The sequence below is a fragment of the Balaenoptera borealis genome, assembly GCF_965194805.1.
Source record: "Balaenoptera borealis genome assembly, chromosome: 15".
Taxonomy (NCBI): Eukaryota; Metazoa; Chordata; class Mammalia; order Artiodactyla; family Balaenopteridae; genus Balaenoptera; species Balaenoptera borealis.
This window is the reverse complement of record NC_138871.1, coordinates 47,871,464-47,888,880: the sequence shown is the minus strand read 5'-3', so window position 1 is coordinate 47,888,880 and position 17,417 is coordinate 47,871,464. Positions and strand designations below refer to the sequence as shown.

The 17,417-nt window shown below is 37.6% G+C and overlaps 1 long non-coding RNA gene across 2 annotated transcripts; it reads right to left on the bottom strand.

Moving 5' to 3' along the window:
• Positions 1 to 1,027: 1,027 nt before the first annotated feature.
• On the bottom strand, positions 1,028 to 15,991 carry LOC309612602. 2 transcript variants are annotated; one of them, XR_014235314.1, is made up of 3 exons: positions 15,195 to 15,991; positions 10,752 to 10,861; positions 1,028 to 7,048 (listed from the first exon to the last, which is right to left on the bottom strand). It is a non-coding gene; the product is annotated as an uncharacterized lncRNA (long non-coding RNA). The 2 variants fall into 2 exon arrangements; XR_014235313.1 differs by having other exon boundaries at positions 10,752 to 15,991.
• Positions 15,992 to 17,417: the final 1,426 nt, after the last annotated feature.

Here is a 17,417-nt window from a genome sequence, read left to right as displayed (position 1 = left end):
TGCAGAGATGCTTAAAGGAACAGTTTCTAGTATTTCCTCAATTTTAACATGATGGAAAGTGAACTGGCTTTGGAAATAGGAATTCTGCATTCAAGTTTCAGCTTTGCAACAAACTTTTCCAGGAAAGGTAAAAGACGAGAAAGAAAAATACATTTCATTTCCTTTCATAAACCAACAACTAAAGCAGGATATAGGAAACAAATGTTGTGCCGGGCATTGGATGAAGCACTGGAAGGTTCTAGAAAAGATAATATTCAGACAGCCAATTCCTAGAGTTTGGGCTTTAGAATTAAGCAGCATCCACTCACTTGCATTTGGGTCACGGAAAAGAAGGGGATGGTAGGTGGATGGTGTTGAGTCTAGTTTGTGCTCACCCAAGTTTTTTTGTGCATTGTGTGATTCTTACTGTCAGAATCTACTCTGGGCCAAGCTTCTAATTTTTTTTTTTTTTTAATATTTGCCAGTATAGTGTCTCAAATGTTTTATTTATGTTGGCTTGGTTTCTTCTTTCTTTGAACAGCAGTAAACATTCACTTGCACTAACCCTAAAGAAGATGGTATTGGGGATTAATTTCCAGGAATTGCATATTGAATCCCTCTATGAATATCATTAATATTTGTAGTAATCTCTCTTTTCTTCTCTTTGGCTTCTCTGATTCTGAAAATGTGAAGAAAAACAAGATGAAGTGAGGTACCAAGCGTGGACGCTTCCTTTATTTCTTCTACAGAAAAAGGATTTCTAGGAGAGAAAAGAATTTATCCATTAGAAATAGAATTATTATTCTAGAGAGAGTGTGATGAGATTCTGTTTAAACATGCCACCTTTTCCCTTCAAAGAGAGAAAAAGGGTTTGATGGCTAGTGAGAAACAAGAACAAGAAATGAAATTCCCTTTATATTTCCTTTTTAAATAAATTAATTTGGACATAAAAGGGAGATTTCATAGTAACCAGGTAATAAGAAGACACATAAATCTTATTTCATAACTGTGAATGTTCCAGTTCTAAGATAGAATAGACACATGCCACCCTTTCCCTCCCAGTGAATGCAACTGTCTGCCGACTCTGAAATGCAAATGAGGAAGGGAAATTGAGGAAGGAATTGAGAATTCAAAGTACAGAAAATCTGGCAGCTAATCTGTATTTCTCTTTTCCTCCTATATTTCTCAGCCTATATTCAAAGGCAGTGCACATCTCAGAACTTTGCACAGAGTGCAGACAGAAAGACCTCCGAGGTAATCCCTTCTCTCTCTGGTCTATGGGAGAGGGGAGACCACAAAGAGTAGGGGAAATTCCCTGTTATTGTTTTTTCCTTTTCTCTTCAGTTCCTCTTATGGGAAGTACACAGCAGAGTGGGGATACTAAATCTCCAGTGTTCTAGCCAAAGGACCAAGAAGGGAGAGGAGGACTTGGACTTGGAACATGTTCACAAAGGAGCAAAGAAGAGAAGGCTTGAGAAAAGGGTCCCAAAAAATTGTGTATGAACTCATGGGCTCTCTCCTGAGGCCATGTATGCATGGATCTGACCTTAAACAAGTATACTGAAGCACTGGAGAAAAACCTACAGGGTAGATCACAACCTAGGTCTAAGATTGGCCCCTGGGCTGCGTATATGTTGGGACAGATACAAATAGCACTGCAAAGGCTTTGAAAACAACATTGAAACCAATATCCACATAATTCAGTTTGAAACTTCTGGCTAAAACCTAACTTGGTTAAGTACTTACCGTAAAAATAACAACTATATTCTCCACAGGCTTTAAACAAGATCTGCATCTCATAGCATAATATTAACAATATTCAGTATACAATCAAAAAGTAATCAAGGTGCAAAGAACCAGAAGTCTGACAAACTCTCAAGGGAAAAGACAATCGACAGAAGCCAGCCCCAAATCTGCCATGATGTTAGACTTAAGAGACAAAGACTTTAAAGCATCTCTCCTAATCATTCTATAAAAACTAAGGGCAAACACTTCTGAAACAAATGGAAAGACAGAACGTCTCTGTAGAGACATGAGAGATATTTTTTAAACAATCATTTTTAGAACTGGAAATTATATAAGTGAAAAAACACAATAAACAAAATAAGAACATTCACTGGATGGGCTCAGTGTTGAAACTAACCAGTCAGTGTCCTTGAAGGTAGAACCATAAAAATAATCTAATCTGATCAACAGAGAAAAAAATTGAAAAACAAAAGATGAACAGCCCTTCAGATACCTGTGGAACAATATAACAAGGTCAAAATTTGGTGTCCTACAGGTGCCAGAAAGGCAGGAGAAAGAGTGTGGGGTAGAAAAATATTGAAGAAATAAAGGTGGAAAACATCCCAAATTGGTAAAAGGTGTAAATTTAGAGATTTGAGAGGCTCAGCAAAACCCAACCAGAAAACACTCAAAGAACTGTATATCCAGATGTACTGTAATTAAACTGCTGAAAATCAAAGCTAAAGAAAACCTTAAAAACAGGCTAAAAAATGACATAGTATAAAGGAGAACAAGTTTTTGAATTATTACTGATTTCTTAGAGGCAGCTATAGAGACCAGAAGGTAATGGAACATTTTTAAAGTGCTATGACAAAAGAATGAGCAACATAATATATACTGTGTAAACATTCCTTAGGATTAAAGACAAAATGAAGGCATCCTTATCTTCGCATGAAGGAAAACTAAGAAAAGTTTTCACCAGCATATCTAATATGAAAGAAATGCTAAAGCAAGTCCTTCAGAAAAAGGAAGTGATACCAAAAGGAAACTTGGAAATTTTAGAATGCAGGAAAAGTAACAGAAATTCTAAATATCTGGGTAGATATAATAGATTACCCGCCCCCATCTTAAATTCTTTAAAATATACATATCAGCAGAAAACAAAAATAGTATCATTGTGTGGCAGAATGTGTATGAATTACATATATGTAATTCTTTACAACTAGAATTTAAAAGAGTAAAGAGACATATGGTTTTAGGTTATCTACATTCCACTTGAAGTGGTAAATTATTAATTCTAAATAGATTCTGAAAAGTTTAATGCATATTGTAATCCCTAGAGCAGCTGCCCCCTAAATTACACAAAGATATTGTCCAAAAAAGAAAAAAACCCAATAAACAATACACCAAACAATGTTACTTTTATGGCACATTACTGTCATTTAAAAGTAAATAAGTACACACATGCACAGACCTTTGTGCGCCACAAGAATTTTAGGTTGAGGAAAAGTTCTATATCTTGAATATAATGATGGTTATATGGGTTATTATTCAAAACTCATTGAACTGTACTCTTAAATGGATGCATTTTATCGTATACTAATTATACCTCAATAAAGTTGATTTTACAAATAAAAGCAAGAGTACACACCAAGAAAAAGATAGCTGTGGCTCTAAACAGCACTTATTAATTTCAGCCACATGAAAAATAACACCTAAAATTATCATTTGTGAATTATTAGGTTACTCAAATTTTAGGCATAATTTCAACTATAAATATGTTATAGATTTTAGAAAAAAAAACACATAATAAATTGTTTTGTACCCTCAGTAGAAGCTCCAAAATTGTTCTTTATCTTCCTTGAGTATGATTTCTTCTAGTTAGGAACGTTAGGTACATTCAAAAGTGTTTGAGTGTCTATGAGTCGCAAAACACAATGTTTTGAGCGATCTACAAAGTATTAAAATTGGTGCTTACCTTAAGAAGCCTGCAATTAACTTGAGAGTCATGATATATGCACATTAGACATAAAAATAACAATTAAAATATTAAATAACAAATGAACTGAGTGGTATAGGCAGTAAGTATACAATAGTGTTGTTTAGGACAGTGGTCCCCAACCCCTGGGCCACGGACTGGTACCGGTCTGTGGCCTGTTAGGAACTGGGCCACACAGCAGGAGCTGAGTGGTGGGTGTCCGAGTGAAGCTTCACCTGTATTTACAGCCGCTCCCCATCACTCCCATTACCACCTGAGCTCCGCCTCCTGTCAGATCAGTGGTGGCATTAGATTCTCATAGGAGCGTGATCCCTCCTATGAACTGTGCATGCCAGGGATCTAGGTTGCGTGCTCCTTATGAGAATCTAATGCCTGATGATCTGAGGTGGAGCTGAGGCGGTGGTGCTAGCGCTGGGGAGTAGCTGCAAATACAGGTTATCATTAGCAGAGAGGTTTGACTGCACAGAGACCATAATAAATCAATTGCTTGCAGACTCATATCAAAACCCTATCAGTGAGTGGCAAGCAAAAACAAGCTCAGGGCTCCCACTGATTCTGCATTATGGTGAGTTGTATAATAATTTTATTATATATTACAGTGTAATAATAATAGAAATAAAGTGCACAATAAATGAAATGCGCTTGAATCATCCCGAAACCATCCCCCAACCCCGGTCCGTGGAAAAATTGTCTTTCATGAAACCAGTCCCTGGTGCCAAAAAGGTTGGGGACCCCTAGTTTAGGAAGAAAAAAATCAACAATCAGTGGGTTCAGAATGGCAGAACCAGAAAGCTCCATGGAGGTATGTGTATACAGACCAAGTACCAAAGACTACATAGGGAGTTTTCAAGCTCTGGGAACAACTATGACTATGAGTGAGCATACAGAGTTTCCCAAAATGAAAGAAAAGGAAAGGTAGCTCACCTTTAGTTTAGCAAAGGGAATCAAAATGACATTCAATCCAACTAAACCATATTCCCTGTGCTTAGAAATTGAAACACACATACCATTAACTAAAGGTGATGACAAAGAGCCAAAATAAATTCAAAAATTTTTTATTAGATTTTATTCTGTTACTTACTTTAGTACCTCAGGGACTGAAAAGAGAGTCTTTTTTTTAGTATTTCCTGGAAAAACAGAAACAAACAAACCCTGTTTTCTAATGCTACAATGCATAATGCAAGGGATGGAGATTATTTCAGGTTTCTTTTACTCTCGTGCACTACAGAACAATTTCACAATATTAGCAAATGAATAATTTATGTATTGTAAATGTACACACCTGTTCTTAGAGGGATGCTGACACTTTCATTTATTTGGGGAAAAAAGGTTTATAAAATAAATCTCCACGGGTATCTATAGACCATAGACTTTTTTATTGTTTTCTTAACTGACAAAATCTCTTCATCCATCAGCTTACTATAAAAAAGTAACATAATATAATATTCCTTGTATGTAAAATTTTTTAAGAAGTAATGTAATAAGAATAAGGGGTAAAAACGGTTAAGAATTTCTGAGGAAGGACCTCCTCCCCACCAAAAAATAGTCCCCTTCTTTACCATTTAGTTTCTAAACACATTGAGAAGTAAAACAGAGTGGCATGTTGAGACCAAAATACTACTTCTTTTACTTTAATGCTAAGTTAAAGGTCATAGCTTTGTTCTAAGAACTAAATGGACTCCTAACACCAAACCCCCAAATTAGGCAGACTTATCCATCCAGTGTCTGTCATGGTCAGAGGGAAGAGAAACTACCTCTGAAAAAAAACAAACAACCTGTGTTTCTAGAGAGTAGCTAACTTCCGTTAATTCTAAGAGGAGGAGGTAGTAGATCTGAGCTGAGCAAATAAACAGCAGATCAGCCTATTTTTTCTTCCCAATTTTACCAATCAGATATGTCACTCCACTGCCCCAGGGTTGAGGTCAATAAAGGGGCAGTTAGATTCTGAGTTTCTTTCACAGTCAGGAAACATGAAGAGGGAGGATTAAGTGCTCCCCGTAAAATTCCCTCCCTTTTTTCTTCAAAACCCTTTAAACTTTTTCAGAAAGCCTGTAGTCAAGCAGGAGTGCATCCTTTTAGGGAAAGGGGGCCAGTGGTCTATAAGGAAAACGCTGACCCGACCTTCATTAGGCTGCCTCTCCATTACCAACCACTGCTCTTTGGGAATCATCCTGGGACCACTGGTAGTCGTTTTAGATTTTGCTAAAATTAATGGGAACAATGCATTATCCAAATCAGCTCCAAGGCCACTCTGTACCCAAGAGTAAAAATCTGTTTCCTATTCAGTTTGCCATCCCAAATTACAACCAACTACTCTACCCACACAGTATTCCAGAAATTCTTCAGGGGCATTAAACACATTCAAATAATTAAAATATCCACAATATAGGGACATCTCAATGTGAATAACAAACACTCTCCCATTATCAAATTCCAAGGGAGAATGGTTAAATCCTCTTGCAAGTTAAAATCACCAAATATTAATATCCCTTAATATCTGGACTCAAATTATTTTGCCTATTTGAGTATAAAGTCCAAACCTCATCTTTTTCAGCAAAATCTTGGCCATGTGGAATTGAGGTTCTTTAAGCATTCTTAGAAAAGGAGCGTTATTCCTTTGGGATCACACATTGCAATGTCAATTCGCTGATATATTTCAATTTTAAACATCCCAATGAATGAACAGGCATATATGACTATTAAGCACTGACCCCACAATCGCCATATTGAGAAAGGAAGCCACACCCAGGCCCTAGAGCCTTTAGGTCCGGCAAAACGATGTTCCCAGAACCCAGTACTTAGTGTTGAAAAGGCCAAAGTGAAAGGAAGTGGAGGGCTTGACACTTTCTGCCTCGCTGAGATGCCAGTCACTGGTCGATGCCAAAATGTCTAGAATCCCAAACCGGGGAACATAAAAATGATTGGAGAGGCCAAAGGTCCCCGCAGACAGCTGTCCTCGGGAGTGGACCACTGCTGCCACCATGAATGCACATCCCCGCCGGGGCTCCGACGCGCCACCCCCCGCCCGTCAGCAGGAGCCCTACCGTCACTGTGCCTGTCCATGACCTACTACTTGGACCGCGACGCTGTGGCTTTGAAGAACTTTGCCAGCATTTTCTTCACCAGCCCTAGGAGGTGAGAGAACTTGCTGAAAAACGGTTGAAACTGTAGATCAAGAAGGTGGCCGAATCTTCCTTCAGGCTAGGGAGGAGCCAGAGCACGGAGACTGGGACGAAGTCCGCCTCACACTTAGAAACTAGTGCGAATCGGTCACTACTGGAACTGCATAAACTGGCCACCGACAAAAACGACGCCTACACGTGTGACTTGTTGGAGATTCATGACCTGAAAGAGCAGGTAGGTGAAAGCCATTAAAGAATTGGGTGGCCTTGTAACCAACCTGCGCGAGACAGGAGCTCCCCCTCCCTGCCACTCTCCTGTCCCGGCTGGTCCCCCCCGCCCCCGGCCCAGCCCCTGCCTCCACCCTGGAACGTGGCTTGGCTGTGTCCATGACAAGGGCACCCTGAAAGACAGTGATGTCTAGAGCTAAGCCTAGAGTGGCTTCCCCATAGCCATGGGGTGACCCTCTGTGGTCACCAATGCAGTGCGTGTTTTTCAGGTTTACATTCTCCCTTTCTGTAAGTTGTAAGAACATCTACTTATGTTCTGTCATTTGTACCATTCCTTCAAATGAAATAATTTAATACCACTCCTGCCTCCCCAGTGAATGTAGAAAAATCTCCCAGAATGTGATTTATTTTGCCTCTCTCTATATACCATATTTGGGGGAAGGAGGAGCCCATCTTTCCCTAAAAATATGCAGTATACATTTCTTAAATTTCTTAATGTCCTCTTAGAGCCACATGATTTTTGAATTCTGGTACTTGAGTAAGTGTGAACTAAATCTATTGACATACTGTTTTTTAATTTATTACTATTGTTTTTTCTGTTCTTTTTTTTTCCTTTGCAGTTATTGTCACTACCTCTTGGGATTGACACTTAAACCTAAGACTTTCACCATATCTTCACATTTGGCTTAACTGCAAATCACTCTAAGCAAATTACTCTGTATAGAAATTATAGAAGCTTGTGTGTAGGAAAGTGGTTATCAAAGTACAGTCCCCAGACCACCAGCATCAGTATCACTGGGAATTTTCTAGAAATGCAAATTATTGGGCTAACAGGAACATCTGAATCAGAAATTTTGAAGGTGAAGCCTAACAATCTGTATGCTAACAAGTCCTACAGGTAATTCTGGCGCACGCTCAGGTTTGAGAATCACTGCCCTCTTCTCGGTGGGGTTGGCAAACTTTTCTATAAAAAGCCAGTGGGCCATATGATCTCACCATGCTACTTAACTCTGGCAATGTGGAGAGAAAGGCATCTTGGACTAATGGGTGTGGCTGTGTCCCAATAAAACTTTATTTATAAAATTAGCTGGCAGCATGATTTGGCCGGTTGGGTATAGTGTGATAACCCTGCCCTAGAGGATTAGAAAAGATCAAGACTTCTGCCTTGTGTCCCTCAAGACACTATCTTTCTTCTACTTTTCAATTCCATATACTTGTGAAACATGTTCTCTCAGGGCACAGGCATGCCATGCATAACAATTGCATCATCTTGAAATATATCCACTAACTCCTTGAGAATTATTCATTCTTATGTATATGAAAAAGCTGCATTAAATATAAAATTAATTCCTCCAACAGCATCTCCTTGGCCCTGAATAGATGATAAAATTTGGAGCAGTCATCTGGCAATGCCTATCCGGCTGGCACTAAGACTTTAAACTAGCTTCTGTGAACTGCAAATCATAGAACTCTAGAAACTTGTCTTCCTTAATGTTTAAATGCAGCAAATATTTTATACCCACCAATACCAAGGAAACATGTAAAGATTCTGTTTTTCCTATAATATAATCTTTTCTATTATGAACAGCCCAGCCTACGAATTAAACTGTGGTCACACACAGCTATTAGAAGCCCATCCAGGCCACTTGTAGCATAGCTGAGAAGCTTTGCCCAGTCAGCTTTGTGATTCCCATGTACCTTTGCTGAGGATACCCATGTGCGCCATGTACCTCTGCTGGGATTCTCTTGCTTTTGTCAGGACCTTTTGTGTCCTTGCTGAAGGCCTGCACAGCTTTATAAAATTAAGCCAGCCATTGTTTTGATGAACAGAAGCTTTCATTTTGATTGTTAACATTTCATCAATTTTTTTTTCTTTTCCTAGTTATTACTCTCTGCTTTATTTAAGAAACCTTTCTTAACCACATGCCATGAAAGTATTCTCTTATGTTTGCTCCCTGAAGATTAATACTTTTAACTTATTCATTTGGGTCACTGATCCATCCCAAATTAGTGTTTTTGTATGGTGTAAGGTAGACATCACAAGGATATAGATATGTAATTGTTCAAGTATCATTTGTTGAAGAGGCTTTCCTTCCCTTTCCCCATTAAATCATTTTCACACCTTTGCCTAAAATCAATTATTGGATTCATGTAAATTTATTTTTTGCTTCCCCATTCTGTTCCATTTATCTCTTTATTTTTACATCAATAATATGCTATCTTAATTAGCATAGTTTTATAATAATTCTTGAAATCAGGTAATGCAGATCCTCTAACTTTGATCTTTATTTTCAAGCTTTTTTTTGATTATACAAGTCTTTTACATTTCAATATATATTTTCAGAATTAGCTTGTCCATTTCTACCAAAAGAAAAAAAAATGGTCTGGGTTTCTGATTGAGATTTAATAATATCTGTAAATCAATTTGGAGAATATTAACATTTTATCAGTTTTGAGTCTTGCAAACCATAAATGTGGTAAAACTTTCCATTTATTTACATTTTATTTAATATCTCTTAGAAGCAATGTTTTTCAGTTTTCAGTGAAGTTTGCACAACTTAGATTAAATTTATCCTTGCATATTTTATGATTTTCCATGCTGCTATAAATCATATTGATTCATCATTTTAACTGTTTGTGACTCATATATAAAAAGCCAACTGATCTTTGCATATTGACATTTATTCCTTAAACTTGTTAAATTCATTTATTAGTTCTAGTAGTTTTCTCTCTCTCTCTCTTTTTTTTTTTTTTTTTTGGTAGATTACTTAAGATTTTCTACAGAGACAATCATGTTGTCAGCATATAGAATTGGTTTTATTTCTCCCTTTCTCATCTCTATGCCTTCCATTTATTTTACCTGCCTTGTACCACCAGTACAATGATGAATAAAAGTGACAGTGGCCAGTCTTTCTTGTTTCCAAATTTTCCAATTTTAAAGTAAAAACTTTACATTTTTCACCATTAAATTTGATGTTAACTCTAAGTTTTCCATAGATGCCTTATTTCATTTTGTGGAAATTCACTTACATTTGTAGTTTGTTGAGAGTTTGTATCATAAAGTGCATCTACTGAGATAATCTTTATTTTATGTTAAATAAATACTTCCCTTAGAATAGATGTGAGGAAAAGAAATTCAGCTTTGTTATTTGTCTGCCATATTTTGGTAGATTTTATTTTTTTCTAAATTGGGTTTTGGGACCTCTTGCATTTAAATGGAACTGGTTGGATAAATTAAAAGCTTAAGATTTGGAGTAGCCAAAGAAAATTAGAATGAGAAAGCAAAGTAGTGAAATATTGACAGTTTAAATGGAACAAATGACTAATCTTTGAAACAACCTATATTTTCAATGTCAATTGAAGTCACCAATAGTCAGTCAGTCATTCCTTCCTTCCTTCATTTATTTCCTCAAGAAAAATCTATCAGATACTTACTACATTTTAGGAATAAATAAATGTATTTGCACATTCATATACATACACATAGAGAAAAGATTGGCAGAATGTGCATCAAAAGGATAACAATAGCTATCACTAGGTAGTATGATTGGGGATGGCTTATTTTCTTCTCTAAATAATTGTATGTTGTGAATTCTATTCAAAGGATGTCTTAATTCTTTACAACTTGAAGAAAGTTATTATTTTTAAATTATTCTGAGATGAAGATAATACAGCCTGTGAATCTTAACAATACTCACCTGTGACAGCAGTTCATATGGTAAGAGCCTGGCAAATTGCCATGTGCGAATGCATAGTCTCTTTAGTCCCTAGTTCAGTGTCATCAGGAGCAACATCCATCATGTTTGTGCTGGAGATTACACAATAGTTTTATTTTAGCTTTATACCATTATATCCATAGTAAATTAAATGTTCAGCATATGACAAAAACAGAATGAAAGGAAGTATCTGTTTCTAATGCCCAAGCTCAGTTTCACTACATATTTATCAATAAATGTATCCAATTTTATACATCCCTGAGGCAAAGGGACTTCCAGTAGGAAAAACCACAATGCTCATTTACTAATGTCTGACTTTTCTAAACAGATTGTTCTTTATTCCTTAGAGCCCTTCTCATCAGTTCAGTCTGTTGGATCTAATGGTAGTATCAGAAGCAACAAAAACATGTGGCAACTATTCATTCCTTCAACAAGGAGTTAATAATTTCCTGGCAATATTCTAAGCATCGTGGATATACTAGTGAACAGCATAGACAAGACTCTTGCTTCCACAGTTACCATTCTAGTAAAAAGGGGGAGCTAGAAAATAAGCAAAGGAGTAAATGGCAGTGCGCTGTAAGTGCTAAAAAGAAAATTAAACACTTGCCAGAAAGTACTGTCCACTCAAGACGGGGTGATCAGGAAAGGCATATGTGGTGAAATTTAAGCTCAATGAAAAGATTCAAGCATGGAAAAATCTGGGTGAGGGTATCATAGATGAAAGAAACATTAAGTACATAGGCACTGAGGTGGGAAAGAGCTCAGTGTTTCAAGACACAGAAAGGCTGGTGAGGTTTTAAAAGATAAAGGACAGGAAAGAACAGGATGAAATGTGGTTTAAGAGTCAGACAAGGGTGGCCCCCAAATGAATTCTGAAATTGCTACAGATCATGACAAATCTCTCATTTCCCTTTCTAGCTTTTAAGATTCTTTAAGGAAGTGATCTCTCTCACACTTTCTAAACATAAACATAACGCTAATTCTGGGAATAATTATACAATGGTACAAAAAACGACAAAGGGTTATATTAATTCTAAGGTGACTTAGAAATAAAGAGCAAAGATATTTGAGATTCCATATGTTTGTTTCATTTCTCTCCACTCTCAGTTTTAGACTGCACTCTACTGGATCATGAATGTGAGTTTTTGAACTTCTATACCTTCAATTTCCTCATCAGTTAAACGTAGATAGTAATCCCTGTAATAGCAACTGGACAGCCATGGTGTGAGAGATTTTAGTGAGATAATGGATGTGAAAGAACTTTAAAGAGCAGGAAGCACTAAGACTAGAGTGAGGAAATGGAATTTAAGTGGAAAACGCTAATCTATAAAAGACCAGCAAAACAGGAACTAAGGTTCTTTCCCTTTCCCACTGTTAGGAGACTGTTCAAGCTATCAGTGAAGTCACCACATGTATTAGTTTCCTATTGCTGCCACAACAGATTACCACAAGCTTGGTGGCTTAAAACAACGCAACACCAATTTATTTTCTAATAATTCTGGAGGTTAGAAGTCAGAAAGGAATCTCACCAAGCTAAAATCACTGCATTGACAGGGCTGCATTCCTTCTGGAGGCCCTAAGGGGGAAGTTATTTCTCTTCCTTTTCCAGCTCGCAGAGGCTGCCTGCCTTCCTTGACTCATGGGGCTATTCCTCCATCTTCAAAGCAAGCAACATTGGGCTGAGTCTTTCCCACGCTACCATCTCTCTGGTATCCTCTCTTCTATTTATAACTGTTCTTGTGAGGACATTTGACCCACCCAGATAATCCAGGATCAACTTTCCATCTCAAGATCAGCTGATTAGCAACCTTAATTCTAGCTCCAATACTAATTCCTCCTTGCCCTGTAATCTATTTGCAGTTTTTGGGATAAGGACATAGATATCTTTGGGGGACCATTATTCTGCATGTCACACCACCCTAGAATGGTTTATTAAGGAATTCTTAACTAGGCAATCATAGATAACATACTGAGGGTTTTAAAGTGGGAGTGAGTGTAGCTAGAGTTTTGGTGCTTAAGGCAAGAGAATATTTGTTGTAAGTCTGACACATTCACACAAGGAAAGACTGTGTCTCAAGGCGAAAAGGAAACAGGTGCCCATGGGTTCCAGCTCAATCTATAAAAGAATAGCACAAACCTTCTAGTGCTTAGGCCCTCCTAAGAAAGGACATATAAAGTGAGAATAGAAAAACCTGGATTCCACCAATGAGAGGTTTATTTTTACAGCATTTTCAGTACAAGATTCTTTTAGACAATTGCCCTCTCGCTTGAACTCAGTCAAGCTCTTTTGTTTTTGTAAATATCTTATTTCGTCAAGAATTCTTTCTGCTGGCTTTTATTTAATAGTTCATTGAAAGAAAATTATTTTGGACCAAAATATCTACAGTTGCTTTGCCTATGTTAACATGTAGTCATGACAAATAAAAAATTCTCTAATGACAAACTGTGACAGACCAGGAACTTAAGTGTAACATATGGTCTATGAATAACTAAAATTTATTAAAATCATCAGCATCAAATATTAATCATGAGCACACTACCCACAGGGCTGTCTATATTAGGCAATGAAGACAAATAGTTATGAGATATGGTTTCTGCTCTTAAAGGCCTGACAAGCTCTTTGGGGTGACCAGATCCATGCATAAAACGGCAGGTAAAAACTCAGGGCAAAATGCCAAGAGAGTGGTTGAGGCAATGAGTGCTACAGAATTTCAGAGAAGGAAAAGAATAACTGAAAGAGAGAACATTTATTGCAGGCTTTATGGAGCTTGAATTCAGTTTGTCTTATGCAAGTATAGAGAAGCAAATAGATCATTCCAGACAAGGAGGATACAGTTATAGGAGCAAAGTTGCATAGGTAAAATCATACATAACTTTTCTGAGGGACAGTGAGAAATCTATCTTGACTGGCATAGGTGATATGTGTAGAGAATAGAAGGAAGTACTTGAACCTGGACTGCACAAAGCTCTGTATCAAGGTGATTAGGTTGATCCTTAAGCTTAGGCAAGAGGAGAGAGTTTTCATTAAAGGGATATCAGTGTGAAGAACCAGTTCAGGAAAAAACTAGCAGAATGCATGAGTGATAGAGTATTATTTAGTGCTGTGTCTCTGATTATATCAGTATCCGTATCATTATCTCTATCTCTACTTCTATATCTATACCTGTGTCTGTACCTACAAACAGACATGTATTTGTATAATTTTACCTATTTCCCACATTAAATAATAGCCCATTTGGTCCAAAGGACGACGCTGTTTTGTTTTTATGAAGCTGAACCATGGCAACAATGAGGTAATAAAATAAAACATTAGCCTTCAGTGTGTTTGTGTATTGTGTAATATTGCTGCAGTTGAAAACTGTAAAAACAATGCCTTCTTAAGCTGACTGCTTTCCTGAAGAAAACAAATACTTCTCCAGTGAATACATTTCAGTGAACACCTGTCTCCTGGGAACAAGCAGAAAAACCATATCCTTAGTACCAGGTTTCAATTGGCTACCTGACACACTCGAATCCTCTGAATTTATGCCCCTCGCCATCTTCCTAATGCTGTTGCAGTTGTGTGGGTATGTGAGTGTGGGCTTTAATACCACAAAAATGCCTTCAGCTCTGGTGGTTTGGCTCCAGAAAAGTAAGGAACATGGCTCAAAGAAATGAACTCAGTAAGAATCAAGCTAACACTCAAAGTGGTTGAAAACACAACCTGAAAGTTAATGGATATTGTGAACAAACAAACAGACAATGAAAAAAACTAAAGCATTTCCATTGCCTCTGAGTTTGTCTTTGCCTTCAGATTGGAGGACAATTATTTTTTTCTTACATGCAGTTCCTCTCACCAGTACTGACAGCAAAATATATACACAAAATTAAAGGAACAGCAAGTGCACTAATGAAAATATTATAATAAGAGACATTTCATTTACAGTTCAAAACAAAAGTTCTTATGCTTTGCACTTGTAGATAAAATATAGATTTTTAAATAGTCTACACAGGTTATTTTCTATATGCCTAAAATCAGCAAAATAGACCTATGGGTTACAGTGAAGATTTCATCAGCTTTCATTTATGAATGAGAAAAACATTCACAAAGAGACTCAATGACTCACCAAGGTCATGCAGTCATTTAATAAAATTATATGAAGACAAGTAAGCACACCAGACTGTGAATTTTAACATATCTCTGTAGGATTACTTTCTCAGTCCCTTTCTAGCCAGGAAATGTTCTAACTTAACCTCACCAAATCTCAGTTTCTTCATATCTAAAGTGGGAATAATACCTAACATATAAATTTTGGTGAAGATTTAATGAAATAAGGAATTCAAAGTTTCCAGCACAGTATCAGGCACCTAATGATCCCTCAGTTTATGAAGATATTTTGGTTTGCTGTTACTGCATAACAGAATACCCCAAATCCAGTAACTTACAATAACAAAAATCACTTTTTATTCCTCAGGAGTCTGTAGGTTGACTGTGATCACCTGGGTGCTTCTGCGTCAGTCTCCCCAAGCTTTGGCTGGTTGGAAAGTCCAAGATTGCTTGCTCGCTTGACTGGCAGGTAATGTTGGTGTGTTAGCTCGGAGCTGTTCTGGGACCATCAACCAGATCACCTCGGCTCCCCTCCATGTGATCTCTCTGTGTGATCTGGGCTTCTCTCTACATGTTGAGAGAGAAAATATTCAGGGTGTACAAAAGCAGAGGCTGAAGATATCTGAAGTTAAACAAAATCATTTCATTCACATTTTATTGGTCAAATAAAGTAATAAGATCAGCCAGATTCAACAGGAGGAAAGAATAAACTATACCTCCTACTGAGAGGTGTGGCAAACAATTTATAGTCACTTTTAATTTACCATAGTTCTCCCTCTGGCTACAAATTATTTACATCTTTCCCACAGGCAAAAATACATACGCCCCATATTAATTGCCTAGGCCTGCCATAAAAAATACCACAAACTGGGTGGCTTAACACAGCAGGAATTTATTGTCTCACAGTAGTTCTGGAGACGAGAAGCAAAAAGTCAAGGTGTCAGCAGGACCATGCCGCCTCTGAAACCTTAGGAGGAGTACCCTTTATTGCCTCTTCTAGCTCTTGGAGTTTGCTAGAAATCCTTGGTGTTCCTTGGCTTGCAGATGCTTCACTATAATCTCTGTCTCAATCATCACATGGACATTTTCTCCCTGTTGTGTCTCTTCATGCCAGTTACATTGGATAAGGGCCCACCCACCCTCTTCATACCAGTTACATTGGATAAGGACCCACCCACCCTACTCCACTGTGAACTCATCTTAACTAATTTCATTTACAACAAACTTATTTCCAAACAAGGTTATATTTCTGAGGTACTGGTGGTTAGGACTTCAACATATCTTTGGGAGGACACAATACAACCCATAACACACCCCTGCGTATAATAAAACATTGCCTCCAATGTCTGATTCCATTTCAACATCAGACTCAAGCTCAACATAGAGGATTATATATATCAGGTCCAGATTCCTGTGGTTTGTGTCCTTAGGTGCCATTCCACCAATATGGTTCTACTCATTCTGAAGACCTGGAAACTAAATGGATATGTTATTCCACCCACACATTCCTAACATATTCAGTACACAGTAAGAAGATGGGGAAAGGATAACCACAACAGACACTCCTGTTCAAATAAGGGAAGGAAATTCCCTGGCGGTCCAGTGGTTAGGACTCCGTGCTTTTGTTGCCAAGGGTCTGGCAGTTCTATCCCTGGTCAGGGAACAAAGATCCCACAAGCTGTGTGGGGCAAACAAAAAAAAAAAAAAAAATGAAAATGGGATGCCCAGAGTAGTCACTAGTTCACATCAATTGTGAAATTAACTGGGCATTTGCCATCATTCTCTCCTGCTTTGGGGACAGGATATGTTCCTCAGTTGGGGTGTGTTTTGTTCACTAAGGGTATTTTTCACTGGTTCTTGGCTCCATCCTCTGTCATGTTTGCAGCTGAGTAAGATTCTCAGCGTTTTCCCTTTCATCTTGAATTTTCTCTGTCAGTTTTAATGTAAGCCGATACAATCCCTTTAAAAAGACTGTGGGTTTTCTATAAACGAACTTATGACCCACTCCTTGAGGCAAAGCCGTTTCTACAAAAAATCCGCTTTGAGACAGCCTCCTCTCTTTAGGGACTGTAAGTCGGGGTGCTGTGAGACAACATCCATCTGAGTCTTAGAGGCACTTTAGCTGAGAGGGCCCATGAGGCTCTGCCTTAAACATTGCCAAAGTCTTACAGACCCACCCTGGGTTTGATCTTGATCTCGTGGCCATATTTTACTGGCACTGCCCTGGATTGGATGTTTGTGCTGAGGATTTTTTTGAGGAACTTGCTGGCTAGAGATACTGTCCTGGAATCTCTATCTTTCCATTACATTCTGACTGAAAATTATATAATTCTTTCCTTTATCTGTCTTCCTGTTCTTATCATAAATAGCTAAAAGAAATCAGTTAGGACTTTTAACATTCTGCTTCAAAATCTTCTTCACTAGATCCAGAGCTTATTAGGTACATTTTCTATCTTCCATGTAGCCACATGAAACATTTTTCCATGAAACATTTTTCCATCAGTACATAACTATTTCACTATGCATAGAGAATAGAAAAGTGAATTAATTATCTACTTAAT